General features: G+C 34.2%; 2 protein-coding genes across 3 annotated transcripts in view; one reads left to right on the top strand and one right to left on the bottom strand.

Annotated features, from left to right (window-relative positions):
• LOC106673758 (uncharacterized aarF domain-containing protein kinase 5) overlaps positions 1-21,990 on the bottom strand; it is a 96,245-nt gene that overhangs the window by 56,883 nt on the left and 17,372 nt on the right. For both annotated transcript variants that reach the window (XM_024229427.1, XM_014405983.2), the window contains exon 3: positions 7,939-8,008. The gene's annotated coding sequence lies outside the window, so the exon portion shown is untranslated. The remainder of the gene's footprint in view (positions 1-7,938; positions 8,009-21,990) is intronic.
• LOC106673788 (tumor protein p53-inducible nuclear protein 2) overlaps positions 1-21,990 on the top strand; it is a 36,734-nt gene that overhangs the window by 3,889 nt on the left and 10,855 nt on the right. Inside the window, exon 2 of the mRNA XM_014406058.1 lies at positions 20,707-20,777. The gene's annotated coding sequence lies outside the window, so the exon portion shown is untranslated. The remainder of the gene's footprint in view (positions 1-20,706; positions 20,778-21,990) is intronic.

The raw sequence follows: 21,990 nt of genomic DNA, 5'->3' as shown, positions 1-21,990 counted from the left end.
CCTGGTATCCAAACTACCTAACACCACATACAATCATCATTAACCGTCAATAATACAAATTACTCTATAATATGTATCTGGACAAACATGATCTCAGGCTAGTACATCAAAATTAACCAAATCCTTAAAAAAATGACAATTCATATACATCATTCAATAAAATAAAAAAATCACGGCGCTTCAAACGAAAAGGAACGGACGTAATAACTGGCCTGTTCGAACACATGGGCTCTTATGTGAGGCCATAAGAGGATCACTCTTACAAAGAAACCGCTTTAGAAGTGATCCGGGATCTGATTCTACAATTTAAATTAAAAGGGACATTTGAACTAAGTTAATTAATAAAAATCACGCATCAAAAACACAACAAGCCAAAAGCCAACACCGATATAAAAAAATCTTTCCAAAGGACAGCTGGTGATTATTACTGATTATCCGATGACATATATTTTTATAAACCTTTTTCTACCTCATTTGCTTAATATCCGTAAGAACACCATTTCTAAAAATGATTTAGTCTTTTATTTTTGGTTCACCAGTTGGATTTTGTTTGCGGTTCGACCCTGTTTGCCAAATGGCGAAATGTTATCGGCAAATAGAGCGAGATGAATATATAGATCGATGTACGGACGTCAGAAAAGTAAACTCTGAATCACTTAGTCTGACGCAACTATGCAATATTTTCTAGGAAGTCAATGTCAATATCGATTTTTCTATTCGTCAGAAAACCGCAAGGCTAGACAAATCCGTGACTACATGCAAAGCGAGAACAGACGGACCATGATCGATATACGGACGTCAGAAAAGTAGACTAAATCTCTTAGTGTGACGCACTATGCAATATTTTCTAGGAAGTTAATGTCAATATCGATTTTTCTATTCGTCAGAAAACCGCAAGGCTAGGCAATCCGTGACTATACAGCGAGAACAGGCGGACCTGAGCTGTTAGTTTTTACCTGATTTAACAATGAAACTTCAGACTTAATCATAAAAAATAAGCTGATTCCATGCACCGAAATATCAAATGGGCTTGAATCTGAGTTGGCATCAAAGGTTGAAATAAGCAAGTAAGAAGCCTCCTGACTTCAAACGTAAGTTGCGAATGCGGTATGGGAAAAGAGGTTGACGCAAGAAACAATCATATTGATTTTACACAAGGACGAATTTCATAAACGAAGGATTTCAGTGTTAGGATGTACCAGTATCAAGATGGAAAAAAAATTCACGTCGAATATGAAAAACCGTATTATTTATGCCATATACTTTATACATGCCACATTGATTATTTAAACTTTGATCGTTTCCGATCATAATATTCTACCTGTTTTTTATTGCTACGATTTTGAATTTTTGCTTTCCCTGCTTATAACCCATTGACAACAATGTTCACCAACAACAATGCTTTATGAAGAACGTAGGGCTAAAGGAGTGTTTCAGTGGTCAAAGTTCAAGTCTTAAAAAACGGACAAGGGAGTCTCAAATGAGAACTTAATTTTACTGGTTCATAACATTTTTGTTATGACGCACGGACTTTAAGAGCCGTTTAACTGAACTCCTTAAAATGCGTAGCTGGCCCCAAAGTGGCATCTTATGTTCCAAACAACGAAGCATGTCGCCAGGACGATCGATCATCAATTGTTCAAACGAGAGGTTCTTTTTCAGTGTTGAATCAACGTGATAGTCACTCCTGAAAAAAAATGATGACCTGGGAGAAATTGCGTTTTTCGCTTATCCAATAAGAATATTGGTTTTGCGCTATATTGTGAAAGATTAGTTGTTTTGTGTATAAGCTTTCAAGGCCGAAGAGAAGAAAATAAAACGCTCCCGGTGGAGATAATGGCCTGGAGGATTCTGGATCTTTGTCCTGCATGGGCAAGGAAGACGTTTGACCTCGGCACGGGTAAAGAAAAAACGCAAACGGGTTTATAAATCACCAACCCCTCTTATCTCCCAGTCTGCTTGTCACTGGGCCAATTTAGTTTAACTATTTTCCACCCAATACACAATTTGCAAAAAGTCAGTCGTGTTACAACGAAGTTTTTGATGGTAACAAATCATTTAGACCATAAATATATTTTAAAAAATCGACGATTAAAACTGTCTAATTCCCATAGATGGAGAAGGCGAGTGTAGGTGGACGAGGATCTGGGATTAACAAACTGCGGCTAATTTAGCAATAATGAACCGTAGGAAAACAAAACAAGGAAAAAACAGGTCGAAATGAGAATGCAACTGTAAACCAAGGTTGTTGATAAAAGAAATCGCAATTCCATAACACACGATTATTATTCAATGTTCTGGAAACATCTATACCGGTCGAAATGATCAAAACCCTGCGCATTTTTTTATTTATTGTCCTACATTCGGTACCAAGCACCTTTGGGTAGAGGGTTATTGATAAACCCCTATCACGTTATTTCACGATTAAACGTACAAACATGAAATAATGGCAGTCGGGATCAAATTGCGACTCTAAGTAACGAAACTATGGAACCGTTAAAAAAAAAAAAATTATCTGTTGTTCTCTTTCGAGGACAAGTTCCGATGATCAACTGCGTCTTTTCATCATTTGTTTACTAAACGCGTTTGTTTTAAAATTTCAATCTTTTATCCTCGGGAAACACCTGCTTTTTATGTGCGTTTTAACTATATCAACAAGTATGTTTGCTGTTGAACAAGTGTTCCATTATAATTAATATTTTATAAAAACTTAAACTAACCAATGAAATCATAAACTAATTTATTTACGTATTTCGCTTAACATACTTTTGGCGTGATATTAATTTAAACCGGAATAATAACGTTATGCCAAACAACATAATGAGCAACTTAGAAGCCGATCTGCCATTTTCAGTATGATTTAGCTTATTGTAAATAAATGGCTTTTTCCCTCCAAATCACAATACTGTGACTGAACACGGAAGACATATGTTAAGAGAAATCAGACTACGTGGCACACAACATTTCCAAATTAAGGGTGAGTTGGAATCGAGTCGTTTAAGGCAATATTGTAGGGATAGGATAATTAATGCTTGGGCAGTAGGCTTAGGATGGAGAGATTGGTGTGGAACTTTTAGAAGCGAGATCGGATCACTTAGGAAAGTTGAGGTAGTTGTGGATAGTGAGGTTAGTAATGTAGTAAGGACCTTTGACAATTTGTCCGAGAACTTTTGACTGCTAAGTTCTGAATCAGAAGGGAAGTCGTTTATTTACTTGTTGATTTAAAGGAAGGTAAGACTCCTTTTTAATGTAAATTTACCCTGTACACGTTTCCCTCACTCTGTCTTGTCACTTTTTGCACGTCTTTTATAATCTGAAGCATGTTGGAGGGTGCTTGAATAGGATTCGCAAGAGCAATGATGTTATTGGGATACAGGAGTCAGCATTATAAATAATATGGGGCCAAAAATGTTCCCTTGTGGGACCCCTTGTATAATATCTGAATCGACTCCGAAACAGCGTTCAGTTAGAGTAGAATTAACCCTTGTGGTGCCGGTGTTTTTGAAAAAAAAGCCTATTTGTATGTCGGGTTTCAGTTCAGGGCCTCTGGATTCGAACCCGGGACCTTTAACTCACAGTGATGAACGCCGTGTCAATGCCAAAACCGTAGCGGCCATCAAGGGTCCCCCAGTGGGTAGGAATCGTGCAAGTTTATAGCCTGGGTGTGTCATACTAAAGTTCGTAATCTGCTATTTTCAATATATTTTTGGAAAAAAAAATTAGCTTTAGTAGTATTAGTTCAATCTAGTTCTTTTCAATTCCCAAAAATCTTTTTGTTTTGACATTGGACAATAAAGGAAAATCACAACAAGGCAACAACGTGGTAAATAACACGTAGGATTTTTTTTATTATTATTAGGAGCCGATAAATTTTTAATGTCATGCGAAAACAAACAAGCCTCTTAACAAAACGTGACGAAGAAACGTTTCCTTTTGTAAACATGCGGATAATGCGTAAAATTAATTTTCATCGTTTTCGGCTTTCTGATAATTACTTCTTTTTTTTTACAAAATTGAACCACTCGGCAGAAAGACCCACACAAAAAAAATTCCCAACTTAATTTACAATGTTTACAGATGGGATTGAACGATACGGAAATGCATAGGAATAAAGAGATCTTTTACCCGGTTATTCTCAATTTTCGCGCAAAACAGTGATATCGCAATGGCGTAAAGCGATATTTGACATTTTTAAAAGAGGCGTGAAAGAATTTCACGCGAAAATCTTCTATAAACACGTCTTATCGATTGATCTGGAAGAGGATGGGGAAATAATCGTTGATGACTGTATTGAGAAATTAAACTTGCGCAACGAATAAATTAAAATATCCACCTGATTCCATTTTAACAAATGCAACTCTCGTCGAAAATGACTATGGAGCGCATATTGCCTATTTAAATACATAAATAAAGCAATCATGCAACATTGCAATACCATGGAATAGCAAACGAAGTTTTTAGCATAAAATTGATGATGAAATTGAATTTCATATCGTGGAATTTCACGTACCAGTATGTCGACGGCTCTTATGGAAGTATGTCATCTTATGTTTATAGTAGAGGAAGAGTGGGGGTGCATTAATGTATGTAAATAGGCAAGTGGAAACGACAATAGGATTGAAGGATTCGCCCATGTATAATTTGTAATGACACATAATAAACGGTGACTCGTAAAAATGTTGAGATGATTTTACTTTTGAAAGGCCAAAAATCGAAGAGCACCATCTGTTAACAGTTCCACTGAAAAACATTGTACAATGTGCAATACGTGCGTATATCAAAAGGTTGTACACTCGATATGGCTTATTCTACATATTTAACTTTAAAAAAACCCTACAACCAGATCTTTTAGATGAAAACATAAATAAGTAAGTAAATCGTTTAATTAACACAGTAGAAAACACGGTATGAGAAATTCCTAATTTAAAAGTGAGATGGGATTTAATTCAAAAGAGTAGAAAGGTATCTTTTAATTCACACAGAATAAATTTAATTCGTGTAAATATTAAAAGTAAAACCGAAGCAAAAGCGTTGTACATGATAAAAATCAATTTAAAATAATTCATGGTATACAAGATAAATTAATAGTATTTAAACTAAGATAATAGAAATGCGAATAAATGGGATAAATATGCGAAGTAAAAGTGAAGTAAGCCTTAATTACCACTTCAATCTATAAAATGCACAGAAATTCGTGTCAATATTAAAATAATTCGTTTAATAACTAGTTATGGGAAAATCTTGATATCAAATAGAACTAAGAAAAATTCAATAATAAAAAAAAATTAAAGAATGAAGTAAAAATATTCGTAAATCAAAGGAAATTCTTGGAAAAAGTCACGATTATAGGGTAAAATAAATTCAAAATTAAATCTAGGCAAAAGTGAAATAGGCTTTAATGACCACTTCAATCTATAAAATGCAACAGAAATTCGTGTCAATATTAAAGTAATTCGTTTGGACTAGTTATGGGGAAATCATTACACCAAATAGAAAAGCAAGAGAAATTCCCTATTTAAAAAAAAATTAAAGAATAAAATAAAAATATTAGTATAATAAGGGAAATTCGTGGAAAAACCAAGATTATAGGGTAAAATAAATTCAAAATTAAATCGAGGCTGAGTGAAATAGGCCTTAATGATTAATTTTAGTACTTTTGGGAAATCCTTGTAAATATAATATAAAGATATAAAAACCAAGGGGAAAAATTAAAAAACAAAGGGAAACAATTTTTAAAAAATATATCCGTAAAGCAATAGAACTTTTTGGTAAAACTAAGGTGGTAGGGTAAGAGGATTTAAAAATAAAATCTATAATAGAGTGACATAATACATATGACTTAATGATTACTTTAGTTTGTACAATGTAAGGAAAATTCCATAGTAAATAAAACGATAGGAGAAAAAGAAATGAGCTGGCTTAGATAAATTCATGCTAGTATTTTGAAAATAGGAAAAGTAAAATAGGAAAGAACTGAAATACACAAGCAAAGAAAAACATATATTAGTAGATCAAGTGAAATATTTTGTAGAATTACGCTAGGGTAAGAAAAATTCATAATTAAATCTAAGCTGAAGTGAAATATGCGTTAATGATTACTTGAATCTCAATGTAAGGTAAATCGGGGTAAAAAAATCGAAGTAAGTGAAATCCACTAGGTATAAATTCATTCTAGCACTTTTGGAAAATTCGCCAAGATTAAAGTAATTCAGATAATAACTGCAGATTATGAAAAATTTATGATAAAATTGTAAAGCAAGATAAATTACCGATTAAAAACCAGCTGGAAATACGGGAAAAATTTAAAAGAAAACATTCGTACTTCAATGGAAATTTTTGGAAAAATTAATAAACAAGCGTAAGAAAAATGCAATATAAATCGAGGCAGATATTAGTATGTGACTGATTACTTCATATAAAGTAGATGAGGGAAAATCATATTTATCACTTCAAAGCTATCAAACCATAAAGTCAACAGGAAATTGAGAAAAATTCTAAAAAATTAACCCAGTAGGGTAAAAGAAATTATTTTTGGCTTAGGCAGACAAACAAAACATTTTCAAATAGAAATGTAAACATACACATAAATACAATTCAACCCTTGCGAATTTATCGGGGATAAGAAAATTTAAGATTCGGTTAAGCATACAAAAATACTAATAAGTTATGATTGAATTTAACTAAGATATAATTTTAGTATATCTTACAAGTGGAGAACGAAAATTTCACTATTTTTTAGCTATAAGATGTACACGATCGTGGATATCACAAATTTAAAACTGCCTGGGTACCTAATAAAGTATAGCAAGGAAAATTCTATTCATTTCCTTTTTTCGTAACTAATATTTTTTTTTATTGTAAAACTTCTGTAATATCAAGAGAACTTGCTGTTAAATTAATAATGCATTGATTCTGATTAGTAAAATCGACAAATAATCAGCATTGTTGCTTATGATTCTGGCTTTTGAAAAGGTCTTGTAATAAATGTATTAAAATGAGAGAAAAAAAACATTATTTCATGTCTCGCTACGGTACGTTGCAGTTGCCGTAATTGTGTGAACGACCCACTTTCTTGATACTTTTCTCCCAAGCATTGACAAACGTCAAGCCAAATAGGGCCGGGAGAACTGAGCTTTTTTTAAACTTTCCACAAAGAAATGTTCTGTAGTTAATGCTCTAGGTCTAGGGCAAAGAGGAGGCGAGCCGAGACACGAACAATGATATTGAAATGATCACGAGCTAATAGCATGGTGTACAACCAACAAGCCTTGTCCAGTATAAAGAACGATAAATATATTTTTTCAAGTTCTTATCAATATAGATAGTAAGTCTGTTTGATTAATTAACGTCGTTTAATATCGATTATTGTCAAATGGAGCCAATGACCAATTCTTTAACTACTTGGAAAAAAGATATGGTGAGTTTAGCCAACAAATAAACCAAAAAACTCAAATAACAATAAAAAAAATCCTATTCCCCAAGTGATAATTTTATACTGGGTACCGTTGCTCGTTACCTTTCTGATATGTACAAAGGATGGTAATGTTGCCAAGGTTGGTCCTTCAAGGTGACTCGATCTCACCCCTCAAGTCTATTTGTCTTGGCTACAAGAGTGTGGGCCATGGCCATTAATTATTGCATAATGAATCATAATTGGGGCAATTGTCAGAAGATAGATTCATACACGCACAATTGGACCAAAAATTATCATTGTTTTCATTGCAAATTTGTTCCTTGGCATGCAAACAACCCGGTACCATTACTCTGTCGTTTTTACAGCCTTTCAAATTTAATCGCGTGATTTAATTTTGTAAGCAGATTTGAATTTAATTTTGGCTTTTAGGAGGAAATCGTCCGATTTATTTTACTTTGTTTTCATGAAAGACGAACCGTAGCCAGTAATTGTCTGCAAGGTGTTCACAATTATTCGGTTCTTACCTTTAAAAGTGTAGGTTGGAAGAAAAAAAAATCCCTTTCCTTATCTCCTCCCCGGTTAATACAGCTCTTCCTGAAACATAAAAAATTAACATTTTATTTCGGATCAGTTAACACGGAAAAAAGGATGAAAGGAAATGCAGGGAACTCATCGCGAGGAGAGAAGGTTTAGGGTCAAGAACTTTAATCAGAACCAATTTTCTCCCGGCGCAAGGACCAACCGGTAGACCTTGGTGTGTTCTTAGAAACATGAACAGGGGAGTCCTATTAGTACGTTTTGCCGATCATAATGATACTATAGAGAATCACGAAACTTTAATTAGTTAGGATAAAGGAAGAAAAACCAAATCATTTTCAAAGTACATTTGTGAAATCTAAACTGACTATCTTAGAATGCTGTTTACAACAAAAAAATACAGTTTTCTTTATCTAAAATGTATAAGACCAAAGAACAAAAAAAAGCGACATTTTGCCAATTTATCATACTTGGTGTGATCGTAGAAAACTGAACAGGGGAGTCCTATTGGAACGTTTTACAGATCATAATAATACTAAAGAGATATGTACAAAAACTTAATTATTTAGAATAAAGGAGGAAAAAAATCATTTTCAAAGAACATTTGTGAAATCTAAAACTGACAATTCTAGAAAGCTGTTTACAACAAAAAAATACAGTTTTCTTTATCTAAAATGTACAAGTCAAAAGAACAAACTGTGGAGAGACATTTTGCCAATTTATCATACTTGGTGTGATCGTAGAAACATGAACAGCGTAGTCCTATAAGAACGTTTTACAGATCATAATGATACTAAAGAGATATGAACGAAAACTTAATTATTTAGAATATCAGGATAAAAGGAAGAAAAAACAAGACAAAAGAACAAAAAAAGGAGAGACATTTTGCCAATTTATCATACTTGGTGTCTTCATAGAAACATGACTGTTCATGTTTCTATGAAGACACCAAGTATGATAAATTGGCAAAATGTCTCTCCTATTTTCGTTTTTTTTGTCCCTGTGGGAGTCCTATTAGAACGTTTTACAGATCATAATGATACATACCAAACTTTAATCAGTTAAGATAAAGGAGGAAAACAAAATAATTTTCAAAGAAATACGTTGTGAAATCTAAAACTGACAATCCTAGAAAGCTGTTTACAACAAAAAATATAATTTTCTTTATCTAAAGTGTAAGACAAAAGAAAAAAAAATGGGCGACATTTTGCCAATTTATCATACGAAACGAGAACGTTCGTGACCAAAAATCGCTGTAAGTTTGATCAGCGGAAGCTATAAATGACTCAGTTGGCCTGGTTCCCTCACCGATTGTACAGTACAATCGTACATTCGAGTTTCTCTTTTAGAAAAGGAGAATCCATTGGAAATTCAGTTCGGACACCTTACTAGATACACACGTTCGTTTTCAAACGGGGGAGTGTTAACGGGAACCTAGCACGTGTCGATAAAAACAAAAACCGTTATTATTCTTTATCTTACAGGAACATGAGCTTTTTTTAATATTTGTTTAAACACTCCTTTTGGTTACGATATGGCACGATTTTCCTATTTTTATCACCACAGAGATGTCATCAGATTCACTTTACAGCAATGGTGGTGGCTATAAAAGCCTAACAACCATTTTTCATGTCACATTAAATATTGTATATTACTTTTAGGCCTGAGACATGTACACTTTTACATATGATTTGTAGTATATCGTACGATGGATTTAATCTTTGCTATTCACTTGTAAACTAATATGTATAAACGAAGAAGTGGATGAGGTATGTAGAGGCCATATGTCCCCGGATACATGGGAGATGCATTTCTTTGTTTACTGTTCTGCTCCGGCCAGTTTGAGCCTTCCTGGCCATCATCGAGGAATTATCTTGGAAGAAAAATATGAACGGTAATAATAAAAAGCCAACAAAAGATGAATAGAAACAGAATCCCTTAAAAATCATTTTGAGTTCAAATGGAGAAAGACGTTACGACAATTTCTCCCCAAGAACGGACTTCAATCATTTATTCCTACAAATTGAGGGACCACGATATCTACCATCACTAGTACAGTCTATTAATATGATTTTTCTAGTTAGTATCATGACTACATTTTTTATCTCAAATCGGGCTCGAGGGAGGAATTTGGTTTCCGAAATGGCATAGGTACTGTAGATATGCTGGCCAACCTTATAAAATGTATAAATTTGGAAAAAATCAACAAGTACAAATTATGACCAACCAGTATTTTACTGGCTTATAGAGTAAGGGGTTAGCCCTTGACTTAGGTAAAAATTTCATATCGAATAGATACCAGTGTGTTAAATGGGAAAATCTAATATGACTAGAACTATAAGTAGAAAGCATTCTATGCCTCAAGGCTCACAATTAGGCCCGCTCCTATTTATAATATACCTAAATGATCTAAAGAAATGCATTTCTCCTAATATAGAAAATAATTAAATTCACTGATTTCGTGGTCCGCTTGACCAATTATATCTCAACTCAAAACCTTAATTAATTGTAATAGAAAATAATGTCACTCTCTATCAGATCGCAGACGATTCACCTGTGGTGATAACTGCAGATTACATTGATAATCTTGGTTGGGTAAACAGCGTGCTTAAAAAGCATGACAAAATGGTTTAAAAATAAGTATTTGCCAATGAATGAACTCAAAACGAAAGAAATGATGATTCTTTAATTATAAATGAAATTCAATGTTGTTTTCTATGTGTAGAGATTAGTGACCGTTAATCGATAGTTATTCAGATATCGTGAGATGCGGTCGGGTGTGATGTAGGTTTCAGAAAAACATTTTCTTTATCGTGCCAACGTTTCGATCTTTTATTGAGATCATCTTCAGGGCTCAAAGTGTTTGTCTTCTGTGTAATTGTGCCATCCTTGCGTGCCGTGTTGAGAGTGCCCTATTTCTATATTTAATTGCTACCAGTTTGCCTGAATACAATTTAAAAGAATGATTTGACTAAACTTTAGTTTGCTTAACCGCGCTTATACTTACTTCTCGCCGTATTCAGTGGTTTGACTCTTCCTCTTGAGGTCTGCGTAGTGATGAACCATTGGCAGACCAAAAAAAAAACAACCAGTATAGTTAATGACTAAGTTCATTACCCTCCAGACCCCAAGAGGAAATCAGAAAAACCTGTTATGCCATATTTCAAGTTTTTCGCCTAGTTTATTTTTTTCCATCAATTAGGCTAGTTTTCCCTGTTAGAAAGTTTTATAAACGACAAGAACTGAACGTTTGCCGTTTGATAGCCGCTTTACTCTGGAGTAAAATAAAATGAAATGCAGTGCACAAAAATAGACCAGGGATTAGTTGGATATCTGGTACAGATTCACAGTTGTCTGTACTTTTTTTACAATAAACGAATTATTTTTCAATGCGGTAATCGGGAAATACTACACTTTTGGCAGCTCGGAAAGGTTGTGAATTTTTCTTTTAATGATCAGACTTGATTCACTCGGAATCGCTCACTGCTCGGCGGAAGATCTACTATCCTCCTGGAGTTTTGCGATGATTAACTTTTTTAACTAATGTAGGCAAAAGTTGACAAAAGCTCACTTGAACGGTTTAACATACCATTTTTGCTTTACATCTCTTTCCTTAAGACCGACTTCATGTATGATATTCCGAATATTCATTTAGTTGTTTAGTGGAAAATCTCTCTCATGCCACGGGTCTCGGCGATTAAGGTTTCGCACTTTTTTGACTTGTAATTTATAAGAAGGTGTTTAAATTTTAGCTTAGTTAGCTTAGACGAGTTAATGAATTTAAGTTATGAAACCCCGTACATCAACAACAAAGAAATACCAGTTTCCACCCAAGTCATATACCTCGGACTATAGGCTGACGTGAAATACCCACATAACACTTAAAAAAAATTAACACAAGACTTGCACTACTACGAAGATTTCCATGACTGAATTCGAGTTTGATAACTAAGACAAAGCACTTACAAGACTTTACTAAGCCCAATAGGAACTAGGGAGTACTGCCAAGTCATCCAATATCCAGCGCATCCAGTCCTTCCAACGAAATCCTTAAACAGATTGCCAAAGCACCTAATTATGTCTCTAACCTCACTATCCACAAAGACCTGAACATTCCTTTTGTCAACGAACTGATCCGGCCCTGATTCCGAACCTTCCACACCAACCTTTCGAACCATCCTAGCCATACTGCTCGAGCGCTCTCCACTCATTCCCATCCTGACAACCTCCACGTCGTCTCAACCGGCGGTGGCCTCGGGATATCTCCTTGACAACTAATCATACACATTGAGTGCCAGCAATCGCTGGCTCCTCAAAGTATGTGTTCTACCGGTGCAGTGCTGGCATTACTCCTGTGTGATACGTATAAACGTATATACGATCGCGTATAGGTAAATAAATTTCAATTTTAAAAAAGTTATGCAATGTTACAAGTTTTAAGCCGATTAAAGTTTTAGTGAAAATACACGCTTCAATTTTTGCACGCTGGAAAAGCGTGTTTTTAATCAGTCATTAGTCTCGCAACAAGCTGAAACGATTAGTGACCCAAAGGGGAAAAACGAGCGTTCGAGGTCGAACTGGTTTGTCCAGTTTAATCGATCGAATCAACTAGTTTCTTTTCTAATTGGTCTTTTTGCAAATTACACTTCCGCAACAATCATCTCAAAAGCCAATCAGTATCGGTTATTCAGTCGGTTTGAAAAGGTAATCAAGATGCAATGAAGTAATGAACTAAAATGAAGGAAGACCTATTTCACCGGTCCTCGTGACAACAAGAACGCATTGTGCAAGTTTCTCGAATCCCTGACATCTTAATTTTAAAAATTTATGTTAGCATATCAACAATAGTAGTCTAGTAATTGTGACAACGTTTGATTTATGTTGAACAGTGAGGAACAAATGGACTGTACCAACTCCTAATACGTCTTCTAGTACTCTCTTTTAGCTTCTTTCACGACGCCAAAACTCAAGGGTTTGGATATTTCATCTTCCCTTTTGGGTTTACTGTCCTGAAAGCTTCCCTAAGTTTTATAACGGTTTGCGTCACCCTGCTTTAGTTAAACAATGACCGCCAGCCGGCAATGTATTCAAGAGGAACACCACTACTACAAGAAAACAAACAAAATTGAATGAATAAAAGTTAAGTAGAAAATCCTTTCCTAAACACTAAACCAAGTTGATGGATGTAATTAGCGAAATTAAGCGGACCACGTTAATAAATTTTGTCCTGTTTTGTTTAACAATTACTGTAGCAAATCAGTTCTCCTTTGGTACATAATTTCGTTTTATTAATAGCGAAAATAAAACGACCCAGTGATCCTATAGTGGGGCATTTTCAAACCAATATCTATTTTACACAGCTTTTGTGAGCAAGTTACGAAACAAACTTTAATAATAGGATAATTGAAACAGATAATAAAAGTTGCCTCAAACAGCTTGTATAAAAAAGCGAAAATAAGCGGACCCAGTGAATGGATGATTTTCCCATATTTATCAGGATACTTTTTCGAAAAGTAAACACCGACTTATGTGGATGGAAAATTTTTACTAAACACAGTGGAACGCCAATGATTTTTGTCATCTAGCAAAACTACTAAATTAGAAACGTAGTGCGCATCAACTCCCCCAAGGTACTCCAATATTCTTAAAACAACAAACCTACTAATAATAATTTTTAAAAACGTTTCCACGAAATAAATTTACCCCGACTAGATTTTAATAAATATTCTATATATTAAAAACTCGTTTGTACGAATAAATGTCAAATATTAAGCTGGAGGGAGATAGAGGTGATTAATAAGGGTAGATTCATTTTACACCGTGTTGTTCTTTAATAATTTCCTTAAACGACTCCAGTTGATCCCCCTGAATTAAAAAAAACAACAACAATCATTTGGCCCAATTCCAGAAACCCTCTAGGGAAGGTTCATTTATAGCCGGTGATGGCAGGCATGGAAATCCAGGCTTCGCCAAAAAGTCTCTTACTACCTGTTACAAAATTCCGGCCCCCTTTTTACAATTGGTAAACAGCGAGGCTTTACGAACACACGAGTGGATCTTTAAATATCTGTGACGGAGAATCTGGTCCCCTATCGGTCGAGGGATCTTTTAGCGCGTCAGTGTCTAGGCTTGTCCCCCTTTGGAAAAACAAGTCAAGACGCAGATTCCCCGTCAATCGTGACTGCTTTTAGAAAAGATAGTAAACACTAAAACATCCCAAATTTAAAATCTTTAAAGTAGAGCTTTATAAACAGTATTGGGAAAAGAAATAATCTTAATTAAATCAAAATATGAAAGAAAGTTGCCTAAATAGGCAAAATTAATCCTAATTTGGGTTTGTCGTTTATTTTCACTAAAACGAAACCATTCACACTTTCAAGCCAACAGAATTAGAGACGTAGAAAAAATTGCCCAACGCAATGCACTGTTCGAATTTAGTAACCTTCAATAAGCGATAAAAAAATACCTGTTTCTACAAATCCAAACACAATTTTATAGATTATTGTTTTATTAATTTAATAATAATTAAGGATGGTTTTAAAAAAAAAACTATAACTGCCTTCGAGTGAATATGGTATTCGGGTTGCTCTGGAAGTTTAAGATAGACCTCCTTACCTACTACCTGATCCTAAAACTCTACCTAACGGACTGACACTTGTAAATCATCAGTGATCTCCTCTCTACCAGCCGTCTATCGGCAGATAGACAGATCCATTGTTTTTCTCGTGCCGAAGCTGTTGAAAAGATCTATCTATTTTTGTGCCCTCTTCTGTTTTTAGTCAGTTATAGTATTTGTCAAATAAAAAAATAAAAAAATTCAAAGTTGTAGGTTGAGAGTATCGAGTTAAGGGTATCGAAGAACGATAAGCTCAAGTGGTTAGAGCAGCGACGTGTTAAGTCGTAGGTCGCGGGTTCGAATCCCGCTCGTGACGCTAACTTTTTCATCTCAACCAAGACCTTAGATATAAAAAAAAAATAATTGAAATAAATTGTTTTGTTTAATTATTACATTTATTAGAAAATTTACTCTGTTAAATTGGTTTTGAGAGAATTTGAGGCGAATTCAACAGTATACATCCTACCCTTTCTGAAACAACTCTTAAATGAGGAAGATACCGCCATCCTTTGCTATCAAAAAGATCCCGTCATGTCAGCTAGAAACGTTCAAAAATATGTCACACCCCTTGAGCTGTGATTTAAGCTGTAGAAAGTAAAAATACAGAAATTTAAAAACGAAAACGACTTTACTGCTCCCATTCAGCTGTCGGCTGCATTGTGTATTGTGTGTATAAAAAACAAAAATCACGGAATCCACACAAAACACAACTAAACAGATGTTCAGACTTTTTAAAAGACTGACTGAAAAACTTTCAAAACTGACTGCAAAACATACGGCATCGAATTTTGTGGATAAACCAGATGTTCCAATAATCAACCTCTTTACAATCCAAAATCCTCCGAACCACCTTCCTTCTAAGACGCTTTTTAGGCATCCAAGATTCACAAACGATTACCCTACACAAAACCTTTCAGAGCTCACCATGTATTAAATTTATTAAAGCACAGCAATTGTCGCAAGTGAACTAAAATTAATTTAAAAACAGGTCTGAGCCCCATTGTTTATTCTCCTCCCAAGGTATTACGTAAAATATTTCACTTATAAGGGTTTTCTGAAGTTAATATGAATTTAAGGCAGTATTGCAAGAAAGTAAAAGTCTTTTCAGCATGGCATCGTGTTAATCACTTTTTTTAAATTATGCAACAATGCAAATCGACTGGGACATACGTTATAAACAAAGGCTATTATATAATTCCCTTTTGGCGATTATTACACATTTAGAAATTATTAAACCATCGTTTTTAAGTTTTCGCCAACAGATTTATTGTGATTCTGAAACTCGTGCAAAACCTTGTTTGGGATCGTTTTTCGTTTCGCCAAGGCCGGACTGATTAAACTGGTTGAAAGACCTTTCTGAATTGTTTAGATGTAATGCTGATCATGGTGCGTTGAACTGTAAGAGCTGTTTTTTTTTATCTTATAAGTATAAAATCAACATAGGAAATGAATGATTTCCCTGGGATTTGTTGATTATTTTAATATCTAAAAAGATAAAGTTCATAAAGATAAACTGTCTGATTAATCAGAACTCATACATTTTCAGAATTACATTCGTAATAAGCAAACTAGACTATTATAACGGAAATACTAATAAGACAAGTAGATACAGGCGAGTGATGGGTTCCCGTTTGGGTCGACCCATAAACAGACCCGATGTTTACTATTAAAATTTATTCCGAAAATACTTAAAAGCTTTCGGTTTATTTTCAACCCTGAATATGGCATTTTATTATTACCTTGACTTAAATGAAACTGATCAAACAATTAACGATTATCGACCTTTTAGCGCCTTTAATTAATCCCCACGATATTTTTCTGTCTGTAACTTTATACACGTCTTCATCACTTCGGAATCAATTATAACGTTAAAACAATTTCAAATTCCGTGAAACGAAAACACCAAAAGTTCAACGTCCGCATTAAGGTCACGCTACCAAACATGATGTAATCAATTTCTTTCGCGCTGCCCCTCCCTCTAAGTCCATGTTAAGTCCCTTGGACGCTTTATTGATTTGTGCATTTGGAATAACATCCGATTTCTAACTGTTGATAGGCGTGATATAAACATTAAAAAAATAAAACTACTTTCTTACTTCGTTATTTATGCGTTGCTTTTTTGCAATATTGATGTTTTATCCAGCAAGTTCATGGAATAAACAAAGATTTAAAAGCTGAGCTTGATAAGGAAATATCCTCTATCTATAAGGAAATAGACTCTTAATGGATTCTGTGAAATCTAATCAAAGCTAAAAATGGGAAAAAATAGATTTCCCCCCAAATATTATTGTTTTTGCAACGAGGGTTATCTTATTTCGGTACCACGATTTATCAGAGTTAAAAAATAGCATGGATATTTTAAAAAATGTAAATAAAACCTCCAAAAATCATGTTTTTTAGAAATTTTATTATATATAAAAGTATTTTTTTAAACCAGCCTAGGTACTGCCATCAAACTTACCTACCATATACTCCCATAATCATATGGCCAAATGATAATATGAATTTACAGAGAATAATTTGGAAAATCTCTTGTACAATAAAGAAAACGGAAACTTTTAAAATATTGGGTTAGTTTACTGTCCGTAAATTTATGTTTGGCACCCAACAAACTTTAGGCTTATGATCGCTGCAGATATTCAAACTTAAGTTACATCATTTTCCAAATTGAGAAATACAAAATGAGTATTTCATCATTCTTTTGAGGCTCGTGACAACTCGTCGAATTCTCCATTTGGCTTTTAGCAGATTAGACCCGAGTATCGATAAGTCCACGAGAAGGTACTTCAAATTTTCATATCTTTTCACTCAGACGATTGTTGAGATAAGCGGTGTAAACGAGTAAACAGACAAAACTATATTACACACAAAAAAAGTATTTTTTTATGTTCTATGTCACTCCTGGCAAAACGAACTTGTGCTGCATTACTTCAAGTACAAAATTTTGATGGAAACAATCAACGATTGATGCTTTCCAACATTTGAGATTATTAATAGTCATTTGTATTGATTTTAGGAATTTGGCAGTTTATCAAATGCGTATTTGACTGTTTAAATTAAAATAGATTTTTCTTTTATTAATATTGACACAAGAATGCTAGGCAACATTATCATATCATTGAGCTTTTCAAGCCTACTACAGGATAAATTGATTTAAGAATTTTTAGTTTTCCCTACTCATTTTATGAAACATCGAAGATATAGATTTTCCAGTCTAGTTCAGGTGGTTGAACTGCTCGTTGCGTGTAGGCGTTTCGAGAAAAATTGAACGTGAAGAAATACATGAAAAAAAATTAAATTTCCTTAAAGTCTTCCCCAAGGCACGGCCTTGAACAGGTTAATCGGAACATCGCTGTAAAGTTTGCAACACATTAGCAAACAAATGGCAACATCCTAAGTCCTTGGCTTAATACACAGTCCACTGGATAACAAGTAAAAATGAAGAAGATAAATGCAACCTACACGTCCTCGTAACCGTTTGCGGTAAAACTGAAAAATAATTTTGACTCGGAACTGCTACTCGGCTTTTAATAGACACGTATATTTGTGAATATTTTTGGATCTATATCTTGTGAGTTCGGGTACGTGGGAGCCTATGTACACATACGAGTACCATGCCTAAACATTAATTGTCGTGGAAATAGTTACATACAATCTCACTCTTTTCCTCACTCCCTCTGAAGGTATAATTGTTATGTGCACAAAAGAGATAAAGGAAATAAAATAATAGAATAAAACACACATAAAATACATACGTCCCGGGGTCGAAACCAATGGTCCTGCATCGAACCCGACATATTTTTACGTAAATTGTAAACAAGCGGGTTGATATGACCTCTTCTATTGAGGAACCTCGGAAATAAACTATGCAACAAAATAAATTGCTCAAAATTGGAGATGTTCCCACTGAATGTGCACAAGCACAATAATCAATTCTATAATTAAAATAGTCGTAGAAGTAATAAACCTTTTAATCTAAAACCTGGATAAACAACCGCATAAAAATGGCCTTAAATGTCAATGTTAACGTGTGATTTATTTTTTAAAATTTTGCCATCATCATGAGAGCGGGAGAATGGGCGGGCGATGGAATGAGCCTGTTAGATTTATCCTTGGACTTGTACCGGCCTTGGCTGACCGAAATGTAAAAATGCTCCCTTCTACATCTTCCAATTATTTTTTTCGCAATGAGAACTCGTTGGCCAATAATTAATAGACCAGATAAAAAGAACAACAGACCCATCGGCCAAAAACACTGGTCAAAATTCTGACAAAAAAAACCAGGGTGCGCAAGAGAAACCCTTCCATCCCAAGATTGCAAATTTCTATTATTTTATACCTAATATATTACTGTCAAAGCCATATCAGGTTTTTTAAATTTCTGAGGCCCATTTCATAACGCTACCAATAGTGTAAGTTAAAATATCCAAATATACACAGTACATTCACTAATACTTTCTCTTTCATAATGGATAAGGCCTCGTTTATATACAAGTGATCTTATACTAACAAAAAACTACAAAGTACATGTCGCCTGGTTAGAGAGTAACCTGAATCAAACATTTATTTCAAGCAAAGCTTGGTGAATCAAACATGTTGCAATTGTTGCTTATTGCTGTTAACTACAAATTAAAAATTAGCAAATGGGCTCATTTTTAAGCCTGGATCAGTGATCTATCTATTATTCCATACACGTGAGGAAAATGAGCCGTATTGGAAAACACATAATTGTGGTGACGTTTTCTGGGCATGCAACATTTGTGTGAAATGACCGAGTATTGATTGCATTTTGAGCACCTACAATATTGGTATCACGACACCATGCATGCGACCAACTGTGTGGAACCGGCTACCACATCCCAGCCAATGCAATGTAGAGTTTGTTTTGCTTAAAGTGCCCCCTATTTATGTTAGTGGTCCTATCAGCGATTCAGATGCAGAAATGACCACTTAAGACAAAATTAATGTAGATTTTCTACGTCTAGTAACATTTTGTCGATCCACGCAATCAGTAATTTGTTCGTCCAGTAAATCTAAAGAGAAAAAAGCATATCTAAATAACTGCAGGAGAAAAGTAATCTAACCTTTGGAAGTTTACACTAATATTTTGATAATATAGGCGATCTGTGTCTTGTATTAATAGTAAAAATAAAGACATGTCTTACAAATATTTGTATTATTTTTTAAATATTTAAATTATTATTAATAATTTGTATTATTGTTTATGAAATGCAATACCTTGTGTATTTTTTTCTTGATTTTTTTTTCTTGAACTTTCGACTTTGCAACATGTACTCTTTTATTATGAAACGAAATTGTATAAATTACAAGCTACAACACTAATAGTATTAGTTTGTATTTCATTATGGAACATGGCCCTGAGGTACCTTTTGCATTACAGAAAAAAGGAAGTTACATCATCAGTTTGAAAAATTAACATAAGTTACTTCAGGAAAAAGACCTATTTATTTATATATTTATTTTTTTCGTATTTTATTTCATTTTGTTAATTTTATTATATTTATTTATAAATTCTGGAACACCTCCCTACGCTCTAGTCTCGTTTTCTTTGTATCTATTCAAAAATTATCACTGTACTAATCCAAATAAAATACAAAAAGTAAAACCAATAACAACAACCACGAAATAAAAGAGGACGATATTGAAATATTAAGGTTTCACGATGAAGACAAAAAGGTAAATCCTGCTATCATCCTCAAAGTGATAAATTCAGTAAACAAATTTCTTCAATAAACAGACATTCCAGTTTTATTAGCCAGGAAATTTCAATTAGCGAAGTTTTATTTGTCAATCTTCAATTTTAATCGGTACGAAATAACTCTCAATGTTTTTTCCTCTCTACAAATATTTTCAAGTGTTATTAAACTTCTAGTCAACACTTGTTAGTACGAATGGTCATCAAATTATCTATTGAATTATAATAATAAAGAGCTGCCGGCATAGCCCCCAGAAATTACTGTAGTTTTACTTTTAACAGGCTGAATAGAAAATAGCAATATTGTAGTACTTTGTCTATTTTTGTAATTTTCCATAACCAAATTTGTTTGAGTGAAAATATTGTGAGTGTTTATAAAATATCTATCATAAAAGCTTTTAACATGATTTTTATTTGTTTCAGATATAAATAAAACAAGAGCTCTTTGAAGATTTAAAAAAAGGAAAAACTCGCAAGGACAAAAATTCTAAAGGGTAATCTTCATTTTTACTCCCCCCGCCAGGTTTATAGATTTAAAAGAAACTAACATAATCAAAGGATATTTTTATAAAGATATTTGCGTAATGCGGCCTTGACAGTCTCACCACGTGTCACTTAACAGATGCGGACAAGCAGAAAATTTTATGCGTCAATTGGCATCACTTTACCATAATGGGTTCCATTCACACGCGAATCACAATACCATTTATTCTTTTAAAAAACCACTGGCGTTTAGTTTCCCCGTCTTAGATATGGTAAATATTGATTTTATTGAAATTCTGACGATGTCCCATTTCCAAGGCGAGATTTACACCAAACCTTTGTGTTCAAGTGAAAAAGCAGAAAAGTGGCAATGATTGGAACATTCACATTAATGGGCGAATATACAACATTAGAGTAGAGGACACCTGTTGGCTTTGACACAATGAACCAGTTCCATAATTTCACCTTCCATACTGCAAGAACAATATTTTTAAAAAATGTAAACGTTTATAGGTTATTCAAAGTTTCTTACAAGACGATGGCAGTTATTAAAACTACTTCAAAGGATGATTGTTCTTCAAAATAATGAATTTTTGAAATAGTACATTTTAAACCATCACAGGTTCCCCCTCTTAGTATAATTTTGGAATTTCACTTGTATTCATAATAAAATACTATAAAAATCGATTTATAATTATCTTATTATTTGGGTGTACCGTGGTTGACAAGTGGTTAGGCGTACGAATCATATTTACCAAACTAGCTGTTCTGAGTTCGAATATATATATTCGTACATGTTACAAATGAGATTACAAAACCTTTTTTGACACGCTAGCGCAGTACTCGGAGGACACATGCAATAAAAAGCTAGCAAATGCTGCCACTCGGAGTGAGGGATTAAGGGGCAAGGAGGTCTCTAGGTCATCGTGGATTAAGGCCTGGGTTCTCGGGATGGAATGTGTAGAGAGGGCTTCAGCAGTAGTGTTAGGATGGTGTGAAAATTTTGGAAACTGGAACGGATGAGTTCGATGACAAAAGGAATATTGAGGTCGTCGTGGATAGTGAGGTTATTAGAGATGTACTAAGGAGCTTTGACGATTTTTCTGAGGACTTTTGATTGGAAGGATAGACTGCGCTGAACGTTGGATGGCTTGGCACAACCCTCAGAGTTCCGTATGCCCTAAGTAGTCGCAGTACAGTATTTTATAAGGTTGGTTTAGGTCA

This window comes from Cimex lectularius, unplaced genomic scaffold, assembly GCF_000648675.2.
Source record: "Cimex lectularius strain Harlan isolate CLEC.00 unplaced genomic scaffold, Clec_2.1 scaffold233, whole genome shotgun sequence".
NCBI lineage: Eukaryota > Metazoa > Arthropoda > Insecta > Hemiptera > Cimicidae > Cimex > Cimex lectularius.
This window is presented reverse-complemented; position numbering and strand designations above follow the sequence as displayed.